At 36.1% G+C, this 26,085-nt stretch overlaps 1 protein-coding gene across 3 annotated transcripts in view; it reads left to right on the top strand.

Moving 5' to 3' along the window:
• Positions 1–26,085, top strand: part of pde4c (phosphodiesterase 4C) — a 113,656-nt gene that overhangs the window by 32,507 nt on the left and 55,064 nt on the right. The window contains exon 1 of one of the 3 annotated variants that reach the window (XM_023339467.1): positions 22,593–22,611. The exons of the other annotated variants lie outside the window; for them this stretch is intronic. The gene's annotated coding sequence lies outside the window, so the exon portion shown is untranslated. Of the gene's footprint in view, positions 1–22,592; positions 22,612–26,085 lie in introns of those variants that run through there. 3 annotated transcript variants of the gene reach the window in all.

Raw genomic sequence — 26,085 nt, 5'->3', positions numbered from 1 at the left:
TTGAGAAAAACTCTATATCGAGTATCGTGACAGTGTTTCTGATCCATAAGTGCAAATCTATTCAGTCTGATTTAATGCTTTGTGCTCTAATTATTTTACATTATGTTTAGAATTCCTAATTACATTTTCTGAACCATCAGGAAGAAGATTATTTTTACATGTTTCACTAAGGTAGTCAACTTATTGTTTTGTTTTATTATTTATTTTAAATCAGCTGTTATTCTCCTAATTAATGGAGTATAACTCAACAAATTAAAGTTGTTTTTACATGTTTTACCACGCTTGTGAAGCTACTGGTGTATTTAATTGTGCTGTGCTGGTGCAGAGTTGTCAAATAAATTTATAATTTGGTACATTTATATCAGCTGATACTAAACCTCGGATATCTGTACCGGAATCTGAAGTGATAAAAGTGGATCGGTGCATCAATGTCAAAAAAGTTTGGTTCCAATGAGATTATATTTTGTTCATGCAAAATGTATCTGCGATCTGACAGTACGTATAAAATAGTATTTTATCCTTTTTGAGCACAATTTCGTTTCAAACTATAAACACATTTATTTATTTATCCTTAATTCTTGTTGTTCTTGTTTTATCTTACTGATAATTTTCATTTTTGTGTCTCCTCACATTTCTGCCTGTTAAGATGTAGCCAGAGGCAGATTAACAGGCTCATAAATGTTGCAGTCTGCACCTCCGTGTCCGCTGGGCCGTTTCCACAGCATGGGGCGCATTGTTATCGCTTCTGTTTAGGTTGAGTCACTATGAATTAACAAATAGAGGAGCAGCATCTTCCGGCCACTTGTTGGTCCTCAGAAGGAAAAAAAAGGAAAAACCTGGAGGCCTTGGCCTACTAGAGGACAAGTAGTTAAATAAATAAAATGTAATCTGCACTTGTTGTCAACTTCTGGCAGGAGCAACCTGTTCCAATGCTGAAAAATGACATCTGTTGCTATGGAGTTGTACTTTCCAGGGATAATGTATTAAATTGTTTCCTACCAGGTTATCAGTAGGAGGCAGGGCTTTACGCAGAAGAAATGAATGTTATCTAACAAGACTCATGTTAACAAAAGTCACAAACGGAGGGGGGATTAATGGGTAACATGCAGTTTTGTTCAGTACCTGCAGGTTAATCGGATTTATCTGCATGTATCAGTTGTTGTGCGGACGCTGTTATAATCGAGTTGTGTTACTTAATTGACACCATTTAATGGGGAAATGGAGTAAACACTGCAGGGAAGATGGTTTCTCAGTAAAATTAAATGCAGCTGATGGATATGTGTGTTTATATCAGACCACATACACTTTTTTGTTTTGCTTTGTTTGTTGCCTAAAGAGATTAGGCTGATTATATTAAAAGAAACCAATCAAAATTTAGGACATTCTGTGCTATGAAAAAACCACAAGTAATTATTTGATGCTTTTATTGCAGGAATCAGTAGATTATTTTTTGTACATAAAAGAAGAAAATCACATTTGAAGTTGCAGCTGCAGACGTTGATGGAGATTGAATCTGTTGTGACAAAAGATTTTGGTCTATTTAATCTTCTTTCAGCTCAAAGCTTCAGTCACTTATGAATCTTGCAGTCAGAATAGCTTCTTTACACCTTGAAAGATTATTTTAATTATAAAAGTGAATTTAAGCGACCAGCGCCTGGGACATGAGTCCATTATACTCTGACAGAGAAAACATGTAACAGCCTGCGCCTCTTCTCTCTGGCAGCCCAAAGACAGGGGAAGGAGGTCCAGGGAGACGCTGCTCAGGCTCTGGGTTTGTGTTTCAGCGGGGGTTGTTAGCCGCTAACAATTAGTCAGGACACCAGAGACAGCTGAGACACATGACAAGCTGCAGACAAGTGGAAACACCCAGATACACTTTTTGCTCCTCCTGATGAAAGCCTGAAAATGAAATGTTTATGATAAAGATCTGCTATTTGAGCTGCAAATGTTACTTTATTTTTTCTTTAGTGAAACAAGCTGTCGTGTTTTGTGTCTGTTTTATGTTTAGTTTGTAGCGGAGCACATTAACCACTCAGCTGGAATGTCTCTGTCTGCTACAGCCTCATGTTTCCCAACGGATTGATGTTTTCTATCCGTGTTACATAAATGGATATAAACTAAAAGATAAATGGAGCTCTTTAAAACAGGGTTGTCCAAAGTGTGGCCTGGGGGCCATTTCCTGCCCCTGGAATGATTCTGTGTGGCCCCTGACTGGGATTCAGGGTGGTTAATCCAGACAGACTTTCTATATTTAATTTGGACAAATTTATTAGCAACAAGTTCAGATCTTCTTTGTGAAATATTAGGTACAACTCAAAGTATTTATCTTTTAATAGCCACGTTTTGGTTATTCTTCTGTCCAGTAACTTTAATTCAAAATCAGATCTAAATGTAATTTTAATGAGTTGTTTTCACAGAAAAAGTAACACAAATTCCGCTCTTGAGAATAGCGTAAATTTGTTTCAGCTAGCCAGAAACATTTGTTTTAACAAGGTAAATTTGCAAACTACAAATTTTTTTGCTTAACTAAAATATAGCATGCTTTGTTTATTGTTGGTCTTGTGAAAACAATTCTCAATATAATTTTTTTGTAGGTTTTTTTGTTTGTATTTTTGTTAAGCTCGTTGACTTGACAATTTCGGCCCAAGAGACAAAACGTTTTCACATTTTAAGATTTAAGAGATCATCGTGAAATACTTTCTGTTTTTCAATGTATAGCATGTTTTTGAATAGCTTAGAAAACTGATCTTTTACAATAAACATATGTCTTTCCAAGGCATTTTGAGTGATTATGATATTCACATGAGGTAAAATCCCAACATTTCATAGCTGTTTCAAAGGTTTGATCTTAAAATGAATCATACAATAAGCAGTGCACTGATTCTACCATTCATCGTTACTTTACAACCTCCAAACATCGAAGTTTGAACAGTTAGGGCCCTCAGACACGTGCAGGGAAACTTTTAAAGAAGTTCTTCTGGAAAACGTGCTCACCGGGTTCCCCAGAGTTTTATTAGATTTCTGTTGGAATCCAGAAACAAATGAACTGGAAAGCAGGAGAAAACGAACAGCTTGTAATTATTCAGGACCAAGACATAATCTGCCCACAGACTCAGATCACCCTTAAATCTGCTCACTATTTTCACCTACAAACTCTTTCCTGGTGTAAAAGTGCAGTGTAATTAAACACTGATACATATTTTTATGCAAATTCATCGAATTAGAAGAGTTCTCAATGCATCTTCCTAATGTGATAACAAAAAGAGAAATGTGCAGCCATTTTCCTCCCGCTGCTCCTGTGTGCATCTTCCTCTGAAGCCTCCACAGCGTTTTTTATGCAGATGGCCTTTCTTTCTGACACATAATGAAACTGTTTGCTTGGAGCCAGAGATGTTTTGTGATGTAGAGGAACATTTATTTTGCTGCCCTTTGTGTTTTCGCCTTTAGCAGATGGTGACGTTCATGCTGAACCGCTCTCACATTGCCCAGGAAATCAGTCAGAAAGGAGTCAGTTTGTGTCAGTGCTGCTGCAAACGTCATGATTCCTCCTAGAGTTTGATATGTCATCATGGTCCTCCTATGAAAATATTCTACAATTCTTCTAAGCTAACAATTAAGAATCAGGTTGAGAACAATTTATTCTGGTTTCTTTGTTGTTTCTGTTCAATAAACGATTAACAGTTTTGTCAGAGGCTGAAAAAATGTGGAAGTTTTTAAAATTCTCCAAGTTAGGATAAGTAAGGAAACACAAATTTAATATGGAAAAAAAATTGATTGTAAAAATTGTGTTTTAACTTTCACAGTTTTAACAGAGTTAATACAAACATTTCTAAAAACTATCTTTCTGTCTTCTTGAAATAGCAGCTTTAATGCAAATAAAATCATATCCTGATGAAATGTGAAAATTCAAAAAAAGAATCTCATATTGGTCATTAAAGTAAACATGAACTGTATAGACAACATAAGCAAATCATACAGAACAAAAGGCAAATAGTTCATATTAATTCATCTCTAAACACTTTATGATTCATTAATAACTGTATATTATGCATTAGTTAAGAGTGAGAAGAAAACAAAATCTACGGGTTGCAATTTTAACATTGAAACTTCCTGGAGGGACTGAAGGGTTTAACTGTTGATGTAATTTATTTTAAATTATGATAACTGGCCTTAATTATCAAATTATTGATAGAAATAAGAAAATAATAAATAAACAAATTGTAATTTGTTTTATGCTTATGGATTTTTAATAAGTTTATTTAAAAAGGATTTTAAAAATTAAATATAGCATTGACAGAAGTAGTGCAATGCTTTAGCAGGATGCAGGTTTGTCATATTTTGTCTAATCAGATTAAAATTAAGTCAGATTGTTTCCATTTTTATGTCCTCGTCTCCATCAGCAGCGGAAGGGAGAAAAATCGTACAGCATAATAATTGAGAATGATCCTCAAACTTTATCCACTCTTATTTTGAGTTGTGTATTTGCCAATTTACAAACCTCAGCAAAATCTGTTCACTTCCCACGTTATTTTTAGAGACAATGTCAGGCTTGATGGACAGGAATCAAAAAATGGACATCTGGAGTGACATTTGCAGGATTATCTTCCTGTCGCTATCTTTCCCAAGCAGCGCGCTCCTGTCACCATATTAGAAAATGTGTAGCGAATCATAAGAACTGATTCCTGGTAAGTTAAAAACTTCATATCCCAACTGTGACAAAACACAAAGAATTAATCTAAAATAATGTCTGTCTCTCCTGATCCAAAATATCATGAAAATGAGTAAGTATTTACTGCGAGTGATTTAATTTGCCTTACAGATTTAATGCCCCAACCAACATCAAGCAGAAACCTCTAAAATAATAATACATTTATTATTATATTTTATAAATAAAATAATAATGCTTTTATTTAAAGCTTAAATAAAAGCATTATTTAAGCTTTTAAATATTGAAAAGCTTATTTTCATTATTTACAGAAACTCTCTGGGCTGTTTTGGCTTCGATGTGGGTCGTGAGCCTCGCATGCATTTCTGAGTAGCTTGTAAAGACAGAAAATTTCTGATCCATCTGGCATCAACAGCGCTTAGTTATTGAGCGCTCAAGTAGATGAGTAAAGCACTTTTCCTCCATGTGGAAACTGCAGCCTCTGAGTCGGTCATGGCACAGCAGGTCGGCGTTATGAATGCGGCAGCTCTCTGTAAACCTACACGATGTACGGCACAATCCTCTCCAAACCAAACAGAGATTTCTGTCCTTACGCTTTTCCTGACCTCATTCTCATTATTGGTCCAATTCCGAGTCCTGTTTGATTTGTTTTCCTGCTTTTTTTAAGTGGTAGAATATCAGAAAAAATTGCGTGTCACCCTTGTTTGTCTTTTCTGGCATTTGAGAGAGCCGTCAGATGGCACACACCTGTGCCAACAGCCCCCAAGCTTGCTGCTGCATCATTATATGGTTGTGTATCCTCTAACTGAGTTGGACTCAATCTGTGTTAGTTTCAGGGATAAAGAAGCTGAACGCTCTGCAAAATCAGACCTGAAACAGGACAATAGTGGCTCAAAATGTCAAAGTAACAAAAGAACATTTTTTTGACAACATGAAAATGTAGCAGAAGGAAGAAAGAAAAGAAAATGAGTTTGTTGGTTAGACGTTAAAACAAGGGAAATAATAATTTAACTGCAACTAATGATTATTTTAGTAAACGATTATTCTGATGATTAATCGGATTAAAAAAAAGGCAGATTGTATAAACTTTCCACTTAAGCTTTTTCTAATACAATATTAGAAACATGTTGGAAGATGCAAATAAATATTTCAATTCCTTTTTTGAAAACGAAAAACATTTTATGGCCTAAAATGCAAAACCTCCTTCAGTGAATTTGAACCAGGCGAAGCTAAAGCTAATCCACTTGAGGAGTTTTTGCTGAAACATTTTTACAGGTGGATGTATTTTTATCTTAAATACAAAATGTATAAATGTTTTGTACAGTTTTAGCTCAATTATTATTATTATTAATTATTAAGTATGTTGTTTTTTCAGATTTTTTGAATCTGTACACTTCCGTTAATTATTATTTGATTAAATTAGTTGACAATTATCTCAATAATCTAGTCTTCATGATGAATGTGATTAATCGTGAAACCACTGAGACCTCCTGCAGGAAAAGGTAGTTGAAAGGCTTCAGAGAAAGAGGCGGCTGGTGATAAAAGACTAGTTTTGTGACCTTGTACTGATTGTGACCTTTTCCTTTTCACAAACCCAGACTCTGACATTGCCGTTGTACATTAAACCGTTTTACTTTTCACTTAAAGTATCACTGCACAGCTGCAATGCCACCGTTTCTAAAACCTCATCAAACTGACAAAACAAATGTGTTGGTGTGTCCTTCTCTGCTTAAGTTTAATTATTTTAACTTGTAGATAGCAGATCATTTATACTAAAAGTGTCTAGCTTTCTTTAATTACAATTGTGACCTGTTAGTTTTTTTTATGTAGAGAAAATAATGGGATTTTGCTCATAAACTGATTTCTTTTGGAGTATTTCTTCAGTTTAAAGGTGAATTAACACCATTTTAATCCAACTGACGTCTGTTTGTCTAGAAAGTCTGGTTCATATGAGGTGGTCTGAATGCACAATCAAACTTTGATGCCGACCAAAAAAGCTAACTCTGGTCCGCCTACAAACCTACATTTTGGTTGAAGTGAACTTTTGAATACAGCTTCTTTTTTTCTTCTTTCTGCTGCCTTTCATTTTATTCACATGTAAATTTTTTCTACTGTATATAATTGTTTTTTTTTTTAATTATATGGATACATTTTCTGACTAACTAACATAACTCTGGTGCGGTTCGAATTCGTATGTGAATGCCACATGGACCAGAAATTGCTCCAAAACCTGGCAGCGAACTATAGGGCAAGGCATTCTGGGTAAAACCAACCAAAACAAATGTTTGAATCTAACGTTAGTGGGAGAACTGGCTCATTGTCTTTTTATGACTCAGGAGAAATCATACAATTGGTAAAAAAATTGACACCACTCGTTTTTCGTTTACATTTTCTGAAGAAATAAATTGTGTTAGTGTCTTCTTCTGAGGTTTTTGTGTTGTTTTCTTCAGTGGTCCGTGTTGCAGTGCCCCCGCAGGTGAGGAGGGGAACAGGTTTTTCAAATATTTTGGTTTGTTTGATCAGTGCCATATGAAAGGGAACCACAGCAGCTGAAAAATGTAACAAATGTTGCACCTTTGGTACCCAATCGAACCGAGTCTACTGGACTACTGGACTGTAAAAACACCTTTAGGTAATTTTTAAGTTCCTCATTTTCTCAGTTAGCTTTTCTTTGTCATGGTTCTTTGGTCCTGTGGCACCTTTTGCTACAGACCAGTGGCTCTATTCCTATTCTTCCTATTCTTCAGGACCCACTGTCCTGCATGTTTTAGATGTGCAGAAGGTGTGGGCCCTTAGCCTTTAATAAATTTGTGATTAACTTAATATCATGTAATGCATTAATTTAATTGAATTCAATTTCATGCAGTGGAGCAGAGGCACATCTAAAACATGAAAACAATGGATCCAGGATTGAACCCACCGTTACAGACAGTTTTTTTTTTACTGTAATAAACTCCTGCATTCCTCATTTCTGTCTCATCTCAGCTGGAACCATAAAAAGGACCCTGCAGTCTGAAAGCACCCAAAGCCAAGGTTAGAAAGACCAGATCTGAACAAATCCAGAGGAGAAATAGAGGCAGAAAAGTTAACAACACGTCTCCTCTTTTAAAACCTCAGATATAATGGGGGAAAAACATGCCCCAATCATGATTAAATCATATTATAATCATCTATTAACTATAAACCTGTACAATTTAAATTAAAATGTCTAGATGCTTTAATGTCACTGTATTTACCTGCAACTTTACTGCAGCAGCCACACTCTTCTTCCTCTTCATCTCTCTTTGTCACCTCACACAAACATAACAAATTTGTAATATCCATAATTGGTTTAGTTTGGCTGGTAATATGAGATGTAATCACAACAAATTCAAATCAGGAGCAAGCAGGGGGCGGCAGGCCTAATGCCACTGATTCATCCCATCGGTGCACATCTGCTGGAGCCGTGAGTCAAAGGGAATCACTGCGGTGCTTAGTCACAACGTGACCGGACCCGTCTTTGTTTAAGAATCACAGCCTGGTCGACGAGGAGAAGCAGAAATCTGCTTCTTCAAATCATCGTTCCTCACTGGCTTGTTTTGCTTTGTGGTAAAATTAGAAAATCTAGGCAGAACACAAACAAATAATCTTTTGGCAACATGAAAATGTAACAGAACCAAGCAAAGAAGATGAGTGAACAAAAAATTAAATTAGTGGTTGACTGAAGCTGATTAACTGAAATATTGATGTAAACTATGGACCTTTAGATTTGGTTTGAAATAATAACAAAACTAGCCAAAAATATAAATCACATTACAGATTAGATTAGAATTAGGGCTGGACGATATGACTGAAAAACATATCACAACACAACAATGAATCAATAAGAATGTATTTGTTTTTTTGTCTTTATCTGAAATATTACCAAACTGGTGGCCTTTTCTGTTTTATCCTCAGTTTTAACTACATGTTGTTTTTTATCTTTAAGCAGTTTTGAGGCAGAGTAGTAAAACCTCAAACTGCTGCTGCGCTAGTTACCTCACACGTTGTTGCCAGGTAACCAGAGAGTTCCTCAGCAGGTTGTTGCTAGGTAACCAAAGAGTGAGTGAGTAAGTAGATTCCACCAACTGCATTACGCTAGCTGTGAGAAGTTGAGTGGTTAAAGCCTTTCATCTGCCTACATTTCCCAGAATGCATTGCAGTTTTGGATTGGATTTCAGTGAAATTATTTTATATTCTATCTGATGTATTATCTATTGATATTGGTCACTCTCTATTGCAATAGATATTGTTATTGATTTATTACACAGCCCTACACTGAATGTTTTATTTTGTTCCAAAATGTTTGAGCTATTATTGGGAATTTGTAATATGTTTTGGTTTTAAGAAACACTGAGAGCAAGTTTTACTCATAGTTCTCCAACTGTAATAAATGTAACTTTTTCAGAACCTTGAAAAGGTTTCCCTCGCCCTCGTGCAGCTGTGCTCTGTTCCTTTCTTACCATCTGGAACGTTTTCTTTTCATGATCAGAACTCAAACCAAATTCCATTTTGCGTCAAGATGCCGTTTAATGTTTGATTATTCTAATAATTTGCGTTTTAATTTATTCCACACAGAATCAAAGCTGCATTAGACTTTGTGTTTAGGTTAAACACAAACTGCTGCTGCTGTGAAGGCTGGTTGTTGATCACATGTGATTAAATTAAGGTACAAAATACTGAAATCTGGTTTCGCTATGCACCTTCTGAAGGAGGAAAATTCAGAAGAAGACAGCTGCAGGTAGAATATTAATCCTAAATCTGTTGTAATAGGGTTTACATTTTATGAATGTAAAATGAATAATTTCTAACCTGTGCGAACCTCTTTAAGTTTTGTTTACCTCTTACTTGGTGTTGGAAATGCTTTAGACGTGGATTTTTCAGTTCAGTATTTGAGCTGCATTTGGTTCATATCTGAATATTAAGTTGCTGTTATGGAAATTTCATTTATCAAAGAATGAGAATCTGTTTCAATAATAAGAGAAAGATCAATGTTTCTTTATTCGAAGGCAAAAGTGTTTGAAGACCCGTCACACTGATTTCAGTCACATAACACAGTTATATAGTCACAGCAGTTAAAAGACCCACCCAAAGTCTGATCTTATCTCTATTAAAAGATGGACCACAAGACAATCCTTATCCCCACTTCATGAACTATTCCTCACCTCTTGGAGGGGATGTTTTATGGCAGGAAAGAGAGCTGATAAGGATTTCAGGAGAAACTTCTAATTCTTCTTTAACAGTTAGTCATGGGTTCAGGGTCAAACAAGGGTACAAACTGCATTCCTCATGTCAGTCCTTTAAGACAATTGCCAGATCCAGCATTTTACCCAAGATGTCTTCAGGCTTCTTATAGTATCACAGCTGTGGAAACATCTAAACATTATCTGGAAACTTCTTTAGTGGAAAAACACATCTAGCAGAAATACAAAACACAGCAGATATAATCAGTAAATAAATGGAGAAAAGCATCATCAGTTCCATCAAAAATTAAATAAGGCTATAAACAAAATTTTCTATTACATTGCATTGACATTTGCCCATGTGCAGACAGTTTTCCCGACAGCAAACCTCTCCTCTTTTCTTCTTCTTCTTGTATTTGATGATTAGTTACTGTCTGATCTTTTTGACTTCCTTCAGCTGATCCTCAGAGAGTTTCAGAGTTTGAACACAAAGTGATCAGATCAGCAGGTAGTGTCTGGCTCACATATCTGATATTTTAGTTTCAGACTCGTCTCAACTGGATTTTAAAGGTTTTTGATTGAGGAGTCCCGAATATTTCTTATACTTATGTTTTTTTATATTTTAGTTACCTTTCATATACAACTCATTGTAATTCTCCTGACAGATTATCCTGGGAAACATTTCTAAAATTTGATGACAGAAAAGGACATTTAATCCTATCACCAAATCCTAAATCCTGCAAGTAATTAACTTGGTTTCTCAGTCTAATCACTCAGTATATTTAAAAAGTAGCTGAATCCATAGCTTGATTTCAAAACAAGTTATGGAATAAAAGTATTTTGTACTTATTTAGTAAGTTGGATACAAACATAAGCTTTTGGTTTCTTCTGCTTCATTTCACTGAGTTTCTGAGAATTTACTCAGCAGGAATGTTACTTTATTTTTTATTTTTTGTTTTAATTTTTCTTGTCTGCTTTGAAAAAACTTTCTAAGAGGAAGCTCTTGTTGTCATTTAACATTTACTAAGGTATTTTCTTCACAGAAGTGCAGTGTGAAGAATATTAGGTGTTTTTTGGGTGAATTTGGTTTGTACTATTATGTTTGCTCCGGTTAATTAATTTTTTACTTCGATAACATAAAGCTCCTTGTTCAAACATAACACATTTTTAGTTTTGTGATGTAGTTCTCTTGTCAAATTGAATCTAAAGAGCAGCTGCTACCCAGGCTGCCCGTTAAAATTAGATTTGTAATATGAATGTTTCTGTGAGCTTTGAGTTTATTGAATCAAGGACGATATTCTCAATTTAGACATTAGGGAGAAAATGAAGTGTTTTGTCTTATGCAAATGTTTCATATATGTGCTTCTACAAGTGTTTGAATTAGGTTTGCAGTGTGTTATATTTGATACAGAATAAAAATTAAAAGCATGAAGATTGACTTGGATTAAATGGAGGAATGTTTAGCGAATGCTGCATCTGTCCACAGAGGAAAAATCTCACAGTGAGTCAGTAAATGTCATGATGTTTCTTCTCCACTGGAGTAAAAAATGTTCTTTCAAAAGGTTGAGAACTCACTAATGTTCTCACCTTTTAATCTCTCACAGCTTCACCCATGGTCTTCAACTCAAACAGCAGAAGACAAGTGTGACCTTTTTATTTAAACATTACTGATAAACGACCTCATCTGGGTCGGTGAAAGGTTTGTTATTGGTTTTACGTCTTCCTTTGGGCTGCAGCCTCTCTGTGAATATTTATTTCTACTGCTCTGTTCTTGGATAAAACAGGAGACCCTGAAGGGTTTTTGCATCTGATCTGCTTCCCCTCTGCATTAAGAGTTTGGTTGTTTCTCTCTTGAGTCTCCGTTGTGGTTCTTGTTGCCCTCTGGATACTCCAACTCTCTCCACAACCCTGAACAAAACAAAGCAGGTTTAGAAAATGGTCTTTCTAGAGAAGTGAATCATTATATCCTATTATTCAACCGATTACCTTGGATTTCTACCTAATCATGACTGCACAGTGTACAGGATGCACTCAAGAAGTAAGAAAAATAGGCAAATGAACAACTACAAAAAGCTTCTTGCTTAAAAACTACCTCCAGTTGACGAATATTTATTATTTCTTAAAAAATAAAATACAGACCTGAAGTGACCTGGAACGTTTTCTTCTTATGCCTCTTTATTGTAGCTAAAGTACTTTGTTCTGTTGGGTAGTTTTCATGTACACTAATGAAGCATTACATTATGACCACCTGCCTATAAGTGTGTTATTTCTCGAGGCGTGGACTCCTTCAGACCTTTGAGAACGATGATCCTTTCTTTAGGTAGGTTCTTTATGGATTTGACCCTGCACATGCTCTAAATGTTAAATTGCGCTGAGATTTGGAGGATTTTGAGGCTAAGTGAACAAATTAAACCTGTTGTGTTGTTTAAAGAGGCTTTATTATGTATTTTCCAGGCACATATCATTTTATAGCACATTCAAGTGACTATGCTACTTTCAGTTGTCATAACTTAAATGAAATTGGACTTTTTAATTTGATGCCTTGAAATTGGGCATCTGTCTCTTTAAGAAGCTCCTGCTCTTGCCGACTCGCCACCTTCAGTGCGTTATCACAACAGTGCTCCTCATTATGCCATTTACAACCTTACTGAGGCGCATTGGCCTGAGATGGATGAGCTCAGAAGACCACCAGGTGTTTGTTGCTGTTTGTTGTTTATTTCCAGCAAAAATCTATACAAAATAACTAAAAAATTCTTACAACTTAGCTGTAAGCAAAAGTTAACTTTATCTGATTTTAAAGGTTCAATAAGTGTTTAAAAAACAAACCACCTGGGTGATGTTACCCAGGGCTAATTTTAGTTTTGAATATTAGAAGATGGTGACTTTTAAGTCAATAAAATCATTTAAAAAAAATCTCCCATCATCACACTGGACATTTGACAAACAAAAGACATCTAGCGGAAGGCTAATAGCTCAAAACTGGTAGCAACTGGTCAACAAGAAACATCTGACAGCAGACTTGACAAGACAGAATCAGAACCTAATCTGCACTAGACAGATTAGACAAGGACCCAACAAGGCACAGAGGTGGGATTAAATACACAGCAGGTAATCAGGGAACGACACTCAGCTGGGAACAATCAAGGGGTAGACAGGACAACATGGAGACTCAATAGACACTGAAACCTAAAATAAACGCAAAGAAAACTCAAATCCTCACAGTTTATGTTTCTTATTTCCTGGTTTCTTTTGTGTTCTGTAGTTTTCAGAATATAATCCATGGAGAAATCGTTGGTCGACCACCTGTCGAGTTTTTCTCAGCGCTGCTGACAAGCGACATGTAGTGAAAATGAAGCAGTTTAGCAGACGCAGACAGAAAATGTGTAAATTAACACTCCTCAGCTTTACTAACACATTCAGGTGTCGCCATCCAGAGTTGTTTATTACGTGTGACCAAAGGCTACACTTTCACAACTTTTAATTTTTTTGTTTTTATTTCCATGAACACTTTACAACCCTGGGAATAGTCTAATTCTAGATCTAACACTGAGGTTTCAAAAAGTTATTTTGTTATTTAAACAAGGCTGATTATTTAGAGAAAGTCATCAGGATTTTGATCTGAAAGAGGATCAGACATTCTGGGTTTGAATCCCGGCAGGGTTGACATGTTTCCCAGTGAATGTGTGTTTTTGTCTCCAGGTACTCTGGCTTCTTCCTCCAGAAATATGCATGTTATGCTAACTGGCTCCTGTAAATTGTAATTAGATGTCAGTGTCTTTTGGGCACGGTTGTTTTTGTCTAAAAGCGTTAAACAAATCAAATGACAGTAAAAAGAAACAATGAGAGCAAAGCTGAATGTTAAAACCTTTAAGACTTTTAAAACCTTATTTTAGGAAAACAGAACATCTTCAAGGCTTTGTGAAATTTCACCTGTTCACACAAAGAGGGAAAATTATAAAGAGAGCTAAATTTATTCTTTGGGATTTTTTCTCATGATTTGTTTTTCACCTGCAAAGCTGCCTGTGATGCAGCCAGCAGAACGTCAGTGCTCCAATATTAGCAAAAATATTCAAATGCAATGAGCTGGAAATGAGTTTTAACATAAAATGAAAGGGTTTATAAGGATAACAGGAAGTGTAAGCTTTGATGAAAGACATTTTTACACTTGTAACAAAAGCGTTGTGAAGCAGAACGGCAGAAAGGCCGAGAGACAATAAGGGTGGAAGTGTTAATGTATGTGTAATTTCTTCCTGCATTCACTGAAAAACACAAATTTTACCAAGTACTTTTGCTCTACTTTCTAGTGCAAATATCTTAGTACACTTGAAATAAGACAAACATTTTGTCATGGAACAGGAGCTTGTTTAAGTCAGTAATTTCTTAATATTGATGAAAATGTTGTAGATATACAGTAAGTGAAATAATCTGCCAGTGGAACAAGACATTTTAACTTGTTAAAAAACCATCTTGTTCCACTGGAAAATTTCTTCGAGAACTTCTTCATCAATATTAAGGATGTATTGACTTAAAACAAGCTGTAAAGTTACTTTTGTCTTATTTCAAGTGTACTAAGACACACTTGGTTGTGTTTTTTCAGTGATAATGTAATACTGTGACAAGGTTTTACACTAAGACAAAGAATGCAGTTAGTTACATAAAATCTTCCAATAACGTTCTGCCTTTTGTGAGACGATCATCTTATTCATTAACATCTGTCTTCACTGAAAGATGGAAAGCAAAATCTCCAGCTTCGACAGAGCGTCGCTGGAAGGAAATTGGGCTTTTCTGTTCCTGCATTTTCCAGAAAAATTGGTTTAAAATGTCATCATTGTTATTACACCAGCTTTGCAATCATAAATAGATTAAATATCTAAATATGTTGCTCTAAGATTTATGCAACAAGGACCATAAAATGTAGTGTATAAAATCCACAATAAAAGAGCATGATAAGTTATCAAGATGATGTGTTACTGTTTAGCGTACAGATTAGCATTGCATGCGTTATTATTAACCTTTACTTTGGTTCATTAGGATCCTGTAAATCATTTACACACAAATGTTGTTCATATCAGATGATGATGAAGCTTTCTAGTTTATAAAAATAATCACACTCTGTGTTTCTTTTTTTCAAGCCTTTATTGACTTTTACCCCTTTTATTATAGAGCTGAGTGTACAAAACTATAAGAAGTGCTTAACGTTTTTCCCCCTTCTTACCATTTATTTCAGCAGCAGATTAAAGCCGTAGGTCATTGAATTTTCTTTTTTATGAAAATGATCTGAAATGCGTCTTATCATCAGCTGGCTGGTTTGTCTCCAGATGTGCGGCGTTCAGTCACGTCTTTGGACGGGCTGCAAGGTCGCTGAGCGTAGGTAGACTCCCAGCTGACGTGGCGTTTCAAAGACAGCTAACCGTTTGTCATTGAGGAGTTCCCGGTTGCCGTGGAGATGCAACAGTCGCTGACAGACAGTTAGATCTGATGCCGTGTGATCATCACACTGATGGCTGAGTGTTTTCTGGCCTTGGCATTCATCATTACTGTCCTCTAACACAATGGAAAATGTCGCAAAAAATAAAAATAAAGAAAAGCTTCAGTTTGTGGAAACCAAGAATTTACATGTTTCCACACTGTATAAAAAGACATGTAACATTTAGTCAGACTGAGTTTTTTGTTTTTAGTCATTTGACTCACCAACTTTACATAAACAACCTTGGTTTTTTATTTTAAACAGATTATAGAAAGAAGTTTTCCAAAACAGTTTTGCGAAATACACCAGTATTGATACACATGAGGACAAAATGGTTGGTTCCTCTTGTTTATTAAAGGAAAACCCACAATGGTTTCTTTCAGAAATAATAATTTTGCACGTCCCTTTGGACACACTATTTTTGTCCAGACTTGTTTCATGAGCTTATTTTTAAAATAATTCTGTTGAAACATGTTTGAAAATCAATGTCTGACTTTCATTTGTTCATTTTCATAGAATTTCTTTTATTTATTATTATTTTTTCATATTCAAGTTATTTCTGTGACCATTGTGGGTTTTTCTTTCATTAACCAAGCAGTCTTATCCTACTACCAAAACCTTCTGTTGAAAAAACAAGAGCTTTTTATAAACTGCAGGGTTTCAAATTTATTTGTCAAATGTCAAATTACACAGTTTGGGTAGACTTAATTGACTTAATTTAAAATGATTATTGACTGGCGTACAATTACCAATCAAATTCTTGTAATATCATATATATTAAGATAAATTAAGTAAATATTCACTCTTAATATTGTCAGCTTTATAATTGCTTGCCAGTAGTGAATACGGATTGCAGTTAATGAATGAATAAACAGCCGCCTGAAGCAGCCAAAGTCAATGAATGACTAATCCTTAAGATAAATAGTCAGAACGATCCGTTGAATCTTCATTAATTGATCCCTCATTTAAAGTTGTGCAGTATCAGGATTTATTCACTTCACATGGAGACCACTCACATTTTAAAAAGCTGCTAATAAGAGAAAAGGTGCTTTGTTTATAAACTTACCAGCTCTATATGGGAATGTGTTGTTTATTGTCTTTAATTTAATGTAAAGTCCTTTTAGAGTTTGTTCTACGTTAGATTTTTTAAACAAAAGGCTTTCCAGATGATCCTCAGCTCATCTCTAAATCACTTTGTGTCGTTTTCTCAGGATGAGTTCATGTCAGCGTTACAGAGTGATTTTAACATGTCAGTTTATATTACAGAAACCCCCAACTTCAGCCATTTTTACAAAAACTCAGTAAGATTTACAATTCTTCCTTGAATACTGAACATATTTAATTTAATAGAGGCTGATTTTGTATATATTTTATCTATAATTTAACAGGAACATACAGATCTGGAAAAAATTAAGAGCCCACTGCACTGAACCCCATTGAAATCCTCCTGGTTTTTCCACCAAATTTTGATTTCTGAGTTAAAACAATGGTATTGCTGTTTTTAAATGAATATAAACTTGTTTTCTTTGCATTATTTGAGGTCTGGAAGCACTGCATCTTTTTCGTTATTTTGACCATTTCTCATTTTCTGTAAATAAATACAAAATTTTTACTTGGAATATCAGAGACATGTTGTCAGTAGTTCATAGAATAAAAGAATAATATTTATTTTACTCAAACATTTACCTATAAAAGGTAAAATCGGCTCATAGCTTCACTCAAAGGACAACAGATCTGCCTATGAACAATCCTCTGAATGAAAATGTGTATTTGAATATTCAACACAGTTAACAACCTTGTTTGTATATCAGCAAAAACCTAACACTAGTTTTGGATGAGCTGCTTTTTCTCAGTCTTGTTTCTTATTTAACAAGGAAAATGATGAGAAATGAAGGAGGCTCAGGACTTTTACCAAACACGGCATTATTTTTGGTTATTTTCCTTTTCTGAAATCCCTGTTTGAGCTCCTGTTATTTGAATAAGCACCACTTCTAGGAGTGAATATGTGCTTATCTTTGAAGTGAGTCTAAGTAATTTGTCATTCTACATTTAAAGTAAAATTAATGGTCTGTTTAATTGAAATGAGGGACAGAGGAGTTCAAGGTTTGGCTCTAAGACCCTTCTTGTTTGCTTTACAAGATCAGTTGTATGTTTTGGGCTGTTGTCTGGTTTTAAGTATTTTGCATCTTCAAATACATCTACACAGCATTATGCTGCCACCGCCATGTTTTACTGTAGTGTGTTTAGCGTAATATAGTGTCATTCATGACTCGTTTCTTCGTGAGTTTCTTTCAACAATGACTTTCTTTTTGTCAGCATCTTCACTAAAGTCAAGACTAATGCTATCTTTCTGCTTTTAATTGAAATGTAAAGCATTTTTGGTTACGTTTGTTGTTTTTAAATGTGATAGAAAAACAATGTCTATGAAAGATGATATTAAAGATATTGAATGTCATAATTCCTGAAAACTCTAAGTTAAGGTTTGAAAGTCGTTCTGTGCAATAGTGAAGTTTGAATCTCGGATTTAGATAACTAGAGTTATAGCAATATATTAAAAATATGCAGGTTTTTCTTTGACGGCCACATAATTCTGGAGGAAACAAAGAAGTCATATTGGGAAGACATCCCTCATGTTTGGCTAAATTAGTCTCTACTAATCTCTAAGGCTGGACGATATGACTGAAACATATTATGAAATAAGCGTTTCAGATCAGTCGATATTGGCATGATGGGTTCCAGTTTCTTAACCCACATGCAGAACACCAGGAGAACAGGAAATCAGATAAAGTTTATTTGAACAATATGAAAATGTTGGTGAAAGGGTGGATCAGAGTTCAGTGAAAGTTCTATCAGACATTATTTATTGTTATTGATTTATTGTATCAGAATCGCCTGTATCTGTAAGTATCTCGGGATCTTGTTCACGATTGAGGGAAGAAGGGAGCGGGAGATCGACAGGCGGATTGGCGCAGCATCTGCCGTGAAGCGGGCACGTTCCCACCCTCATCTTTAGTCATGAGCTTTGGGTCATGACCAAAAGAACGAGATCGCGGATACAAGCGGCCGAAATGGGTTTTCTCCGTAGGGTGGCTGGGCTCTCCCTTACAGATAGGGTGAGAAGCTCAGTCATCCGTGAGAGACTCAGAGTAGAGCCGATGCTCCTCCACGTCGAGAGGAGCCAGTTGAATGTGACTCGGGCATCTGGTCAGGATGCCTCCTGGACGCCTCCCTGGTGAGGTGTTCCTGGCACGTCCCACCGGGAGGAGGCCCCGGGGAAGACCCGGGACACACTGGAGGGACTATGTCTCTCGGCTGGCCTGGGAACGACTTGGGATTCCCCCTGAGGAGCTGGAAGAAGTGGCTGGGGAGAAGGAAGTCTGGGCCTCCCCTCTGAAGATGCTACCCCCGCAACCCGACCCAGGATAAGCAGAAGAAAATGGATGGATGGATTTATTGTACAGCCCGATCGCTACCTGGTGGAATAATTATTGAGAGGTTAAGTAAAACCGACCTCACGGTTTACTAGACTATTGGTATCATTTCTGCTGGTTTCAAATACAAAGAGTTGACTGGGCATTCGGAGCATCATGGTGATCGGTGTATCTGTAATTACTCTTTTTCCCGGTTGCAGAGAAGAGGTTTGTTTCTGCAGAATGGTTTTTATAATCAGTGTTCCAACTTTCAAGGGTTCTCCTCCTTTTAAAAACATTCTCACTAATGAATGTTCAGATATGCCTCGCTGTTTTGTTTTTTAAATGTCGCCACTGATGGCAGTCTGACCTGAAACTAACATTAACATATAATAATGCTGTAGATTTATCCTATCTGTGTGTAGAGGCTGCAGTTGACAGTTGGGATGAAAAATAAATCCTTGCAAAAAGAAGCCTTTGGATGCTAAAATTGTGCCGCTGCTTGCTAAAAATTACAACTTGCAATTTTCTCGTTGATGGAGTTTGAAGGATCAGGCTTCTTCCCTTTCAGTTCGGCTGCGACTCTCCAATCAGTCACCTTGATGATCTGTCATCAGACACAAAGCAGCCTACACACTCAGTGAAACCCTCCAGAGGGGTTTAGATAAGCTAGGTGGCTCTGCATCCCCCTTCAGGAAGATCCAGAGTACTGCACCCACCCCAAAATCAAAAATGTTTTATCTATAATCTGACCTGCATTGAATGTATTTGTGCTGATAGTTTATTTTGTTTAGTGTTTCTTCAGCTCCTGTTTTCTCATTTCCTCATGTTGTCCTCAGTTTTTTGTTTCAGCCTGATTGAGACATTGTGAGTTTAATCCCTTTAGTTATGTGTTTTTAAATCATCCAGATTTATTTGACATATTCCAGTGACGGTTCCTTTTGTGGGGGTCCAGATGCAATTTGATGCTTCTCATTGCCTCTTGACATACAGCTCTGGGAAAAACTAAGAGACCACTTAAAATGGTCAGTTTATCTTCTTTTACTTTTTATAGTAAAAGAAGATAAGATGGACTTTGAGTCAGAAATAAAGTTTCTATCAATCTTACACATTAAAACGATCAAATAAACATTACAATGGAAGTTTAATATATCTGTATTCTCTCTATAAATGCAAACATTTAATTTAGACTGAATCAGCTGATTTTCCGTATTGATTTGAATCAATATGTTTGAGTAAAATGAACATTGTTCTTTTATTCTATGAACTACTGACAACAGGTCTCTGAATATTTATTTGTAGAAAATGACAAATGGTTAAACTGTGCAGTGCAGTGGGTTCACCGCTGCGACCCAGATTGAGACGTGGATGTTGGTGAAAAACACAACTCATCTTCACTACCAGACATAAACAGAGCAAATATTTAGGATTATCGCATAAATCCAGAGGGATGATGACTTTTATTTATAGTTGCAAAATATTTTTGTAGCTAATCTAGTTTCAAATGAAAAAGAACAGATCATGAATAATGTGGAGCTTTTTGTGACTGCATATCATATCCTTAAAAAAATACATGGAATCTGCACAAATATTGTGAAAAATATTTCTAATTTGCATAATAAAGATGGGAAAAAAATCATAATTTTTTTCTATCATAGCCTTTGCAGAGACACTGGTACAGCTCTCTGTTATTAAATTTTATGTAATTCTAATATAAAATTTTATTAAGATATATTTTTAAGTGATAATGGATGTGTATATCTGTTTGGTTGCTGTTTTGTTCTTTTTTTTGATGGACTTTGAGTCAGAAATAAAGTTTCTATCAATCTTACACATTAAAACGATCAAATAAACATTACAATGGAAGTTTAATATATCTGTATTCTCTCTATAAATGCAAACATTTAATTTAGACTGAATCAGCTGATTTTCTGTATTGATTTGAATCAATATGGAGTGATTAAAATGCCCATTTGGCAGATTAGTTGTACTGTTTGTGTCTTTGTTTGGCTGCATTTGTGTTTGTCCACAGGAGCCATCTACTGGCCTCCGCTGGCAGCACTTTATGTATTTATAATCTAATTTCATAATTTATAATTATAAGTATAACTTACAATTACACTAATATATTGTTTAATTATTATTATAATTTTATAATTTACCCTAATTTTAAAACGGAAATAGTCAGACATTTTGAAAAGGTTCATATTATTCATATTATTTTCCTAAAATAAAGTCCTGAGTAATTTTTTTTTGCTAAATGTGATGTTGGGAAGAAAAATCAACAACTCTTTCTTTTAAAAAGATGTTTTAGACAAAAACAAAATCACTTTTGGCAAAAAAATTACAGGACATTATTTTAGGAAAGTGACGATATTCATTGATGACAAAATTGACATTTTGTTGCAAATGTTTTCTTTCTGTTGTTCGTTTCAGCAGAAACGAACAACAGTTCGAAATTCTTAAAAAAATTTCATTTAATTAAAAAAAAAAATCTTATAGGAATTTAAACTTAAAGTAAAAGTTGTAATATTTCTACATATTTTTACTCAAAACCAGAGACGAAAAGTGTAAAACCTCTGCTTTTTTCTTATTTTTTTAGTAATTACTAAATATGAAACCAAGTTCTTTTGTGGTTATTATGGTTGGAGATTACTTTTATTAATTTTTAGTCAAGATGGAGGTTGAAAAGGTGGAGAGATTTCCCTAAGATTTGTCGTTTGAGACCCTTTTAAGTTGGAGACTTTATGAACCTGAGCATAAAAACAGACTGAACTAAATCCTCCTAAAACTCTCAAATGTACTTTCCTCTGTGACGTCAGCGATAGATATCTTTAAAGCCTTTATTTTTTGATTGGAGCAGATTAAATTGTGCACGTTTTGCCTATCATCTGAATGTTTAGGCACAAGCAGATTTAGGATGTCAGTTTGTGTGTTTTAGCTGGATTTACAAGGCCATGTTTTGGTTAAAGGAGACTCGGGTCGCCGAGCGTCTGTGGGTCAAAGATGAAATGCAGTTTTTCCATTGCCACCCAGGAACACTGGGAAGGCACTACGCACTCTGCTTGAGATGACAGCAGAAGTTAAAATGACATTTCCAGGATTGCCGTTATCGTTTATCTCTGGCGCTCTGTTTTTAGACAGAGTGGGGCCTCGGTGACGAGCAGCGCCTCGACTTTGGCCTCCCAGGGCTGCACAGTTCTGGCATTTGTCTGCAGGGGAGCCGCGGCTGCTGCTCTCTGTTTGTGCTGTGCTGCGTTGTTGAAGGAAGCAGATGTAAACTGCTTGTTGCAGGTTCTCTGCTGCGTGAAGAGAGCCCTGGATGCAGCTAGCTCCCCTGTGGCATGAGCTAACAACACTTTAATTCAGGCCTGGCCATATTTAGGCAGAGCTCAGCGCTGTGTAAACACGCCGCTTAGGCCCGAGGGGAGGGCTCACTCCTGCACTCATGTCTGTGTCCATCAACAGTGGATTGCAGAGAGCCCTGTGGAGAAAGGTGATGAAGATCCTGAAGCTGGCAGTGTTCAGGGACCATCAGAGTATGAAGCTCATTATTATAACCGAGGCTTGTGAAACATGTTGCTGATCTGAGATGGGTAACTTGGACTACCTGTGAGGACTGAAGGGATCAGTTTAAAAGTTTGTTGAACTCTTACTCAGCAGCATGAGTGAAGCTGTGCTGGAAAGCTCCGGCGCTCAGCCCGTCAAGCTGCAGTCGGCGTCCAGCTCGCCCTGTGGATCTCCCAGGATGTCCCCCTGCGACTCTCCTCGGGACTCCCCTCGACACTCCCCGCTGCTGTTTCGCAAGCTGCTGGTGAACCGCAGCATCGCTCTGCAGCGCCGCTTCACCTTGGCGCACACGCCCAGGTAGGGCTTTTGATGTGAAGCTGTGTGAAGTGGAGGCTTAGCTGTGGGTTTGAAGCACCTTGTGGGCTTTTCTGAATAATGACAGAGGCTGGGATACAGAGTTTTACTGTCTTAGTTGCCATGGCGAAACTCAATAAACCTGAGGACAAACAGGTTTGTCCTCAGGTTTATGGATCAGTGTGAGGCTATTTTAGGCTTTTTGATGATATTTTGATGTGAAGTGGTTTTAAAGGTGACCTGTTATGCTTTAGGATAGATCTACAAGCTATACAACACTGTTCGAAGGGCTTTGCATAAGACTGACATGACAGTCATAAACATGAAGGAGTTTTCACAAATGTTTCTGAGTGTTGTCATGAAGTGTAATTTGGTAAATAATGACACTTTTAAAACTAAGTTGACACTTAATGGACTTTTAACGCAAGTTTTAATGAAACTTTACATTAAAAGTCTGATTATTTACCAAACAATGCAAAGTTGGCACTTTTAATTGACTTTTTATGCAACTTTTATTGCAACTTTGCATTAAAAGTGTCATTATTTACTGACAACAGTCATAGACATTCATGAGCACTCCTTCATGTTCATAACATGTCATGTGAATCTTATGCACACCCCTTCAAATAAAGTGTTGCCAAACTTGTTTTGTTAATTAATCTTACATAATGAAATTTTATTATTTTCTTCAGTTCTGGTAATTTTTTCTTTGGGAATCACATATGTCTCTCAAACTACATTATTTTTAAATTATTTAAGGGATTTACATGAGTAAAAATGTTCAAACTGTAACCATAGGTCTTCACATGTTTCATTAAGATTTCTAAAAAACATACCAACACAAAGTAGTGAGGTAAAAATACTTTTTTCCAAATTAAAATTGAAAACACTTGCTTTAGGTTTATATTTAACCCCTTTGTCTTTGATACCCTTAAATAAAATCTGGTGCAATGGACTGACTTTAGAAGTCATGTTGTTACTAAATAAATTAATCTTTGTATAAACAGTTTTGTGAAGTCCTGAGATGTTTATTGGTGAACAAACAGTTTGGGCATTTGTTAGATAAACAGCCAGGAGGCCCAAGGTAACTTTGGAGGAGCTACTGAGATTCACAGCAGGTGGGTTGTCAGTTGCCTTCTGCACAATTCTGGCCTTCATGAAGGACATGAGAGAAGAAAACCAATGTTTGAAATGAGAGAGACAATATATGGTTCACCTCAAGCCATACGTAACAGCAAACGTGTGGGAGAAATTTGTCATGAGACCAAAACAAAGTTTTTTTTCTCCCACAAACCTCAATGTGTGGCGCTACATCTGAATGCAAAATTTGCTTTCTGAAATACAGTGGCAGATCATGATCATGATGTGATCATGCTACAGTTTGAGAAGGTTTTGAAAATCCTGAATCCTTCTCCTTTCACTTATTTTTAGTGGCCTGTTTCATAAAAATGCTTTAAAAAGGATTTAATGCATTAAAGTGCAGTTTTAACGGGACAAATAATCAAACGGGTGCGAACAGTGGAACCTCGTCCTGGGTTTTTGTCTTCTTCTATTTTTATTGCCAATAAGTCGAGTGTCATGGGATGTATTTTACAAAAAAACAGCCTCATTGTTTCTGGAAAAAGCAGCGCTAGGACTCGGGAATCATGATTTTGTTGACGTCGGGAACAGTGTCGTCTGAATGGCCTCATTGTTCTTGAACTAAAAAAGAAGGTCTTGTTTGGAGCCTAAGGTGTTCAGGAGGCCCGGCTCAGGTCAGAGAAACTCCTGTGGCAACAGATAGATTGCTTGTGTCTGACCTCAGGTTTCTGTCTGGCTGAGACAAAGCTGTCTTAGGGGAGAGAAGAAGGGCCGCTCGTCACAGTTAGCACAAGGCTGGCTCTTCATAGCTACCCTTTCCCTTATTTGTCTCATTCCTCATGACTGCAGAATAGGCAGCTTGTGTCTAGTTTACGTCAGAAAAGAACCGGATCATACCATTTGCTTATGTTATCACGTTTTGCAAGGATCTGTAAAACGTGATGGAACGAATTTTGATGGATTGAGATTGCAGAAGGTCGTGATCAGAACAGACAAGAGATTTATTGTGTGAAGTCCGTTAAGAAAAAGCAAGGGGCATATTTTCCAGTACAGAGTCGGGACCTGCAGACCACATGAAGAAACTCTGGTAAAGCTGCAAAAACTGGAGGTCATGCCGCTGTTTTATCTGCAGATGCACTCTTCACACTGTTATGAGGGATTACAGGAATGTACAAAATGGAGGCAGAATCCTGTAAAATTATTTTACAATGATTTCTAATACAAAAATATTATTTAATGGAAGACTGATGATTGTGAATATTTAAGAAATGCCTGCTATTTCTTAGAGCAGTTCTAATTTTCACTCATTTTCTTTACCTCTACATTAGTGCAGCTCCAGATAAAATAAAATAATATTTTGCAGTGCACTTTGACATTTATTGGTAGCATTAAGCTGAACGCAGACCTTTTTTTTTATTCCTCATTATTCCACTTACTGCTTAGTCAAACCCATTCAGCTGAAACATCTGATATGAACCTGTTAATAAAAATTACTGCACAGCAGCTAAGAAGCAATTATAGTTAATCAAGTTTCCCTCGGTGTGTCTGAGTGTAAAATTAAAATCTCTGAGCTACTGGAGGTCTGTGTGGCCACTAAAGCATTACATTTATTACCAAAATGAAAGCTGCAGTTTATAAAGTTTGCTGTAAACCCCATAATCATGAGCCTAAAAAGGTTTAACTTTTTTTATTTCACATCTTTATCAGAGACTAAACTCACCCAGTGTCACTTCTTTACTTGTAAAATAAAACCTTGTCTCCAGAAAATCCTGAAACTTGGATGCCTTTGCTGCCTCACAACTCGCTGCTTCCCAGCTGGTTTGTCCTTAACATATAAACATTACTTGTGTTTACATCATGCATTCAAGTGACATTATGCTGCTTGCTCATGAAATATTTAAGCATCTCAGTTTTGCAGGTATTTTGGTCTCAAGCAGGGAAGCTGTTGAAATCTGTAATAATTTTCTAGACAAATGTTTCTGTGAAGTTAGTTTGTAAAAATGTGTGCACGGATTTGGTGGGAGGTTGGATTAAAGATAACATAATCATATTTTTATTGTACTTTTATCATTTATATAATACCTGTTACAGTAGTTTTCTTCACACGTCACTGAAGAAATGGACTCAGTGCTTTATGGCAGGTTTATTAGCAGCTTAACTCATTCCTTTCCTTGTTATTTATGCAATAAGAATGAAAAAATAAACCCAGAGGTTAAATTTATTCAAATTATTTATAGCAAAGCAGAATGAATAAAATGTGACTGATTGACACCAATTGACCTCAAAAATGTCAACTTTTGACCACATGACCCTACAGAACTATCTCTCTCTATCAGATAAATAAGATTTTAATAAGGCTTAAACTAGTAATATTTTTAATTTGAATAAAAAATTTAA

The sequence above is a fragment of the Xiphophorus maculatus genome, chromosome 9 (genome assembly GCF_002775205.1).
Source record: "Xiphophorus maculatus strain JP 163 A chromosome 9, X_maculatus-5.0-male, whole genome shotgun sequence".
NCBI lineage: Eukaryota > Metazoa > Chordata > Actinopteri > Cyprinodontiformes > Poeciliidae > Xiphophorus > Xiphophorus maculatus.
The sequence above is the reverse complement of the archived record's forward strand: the minus strand, read 5'-3'. Positions and strand labels throughout refer to the sequence as shown.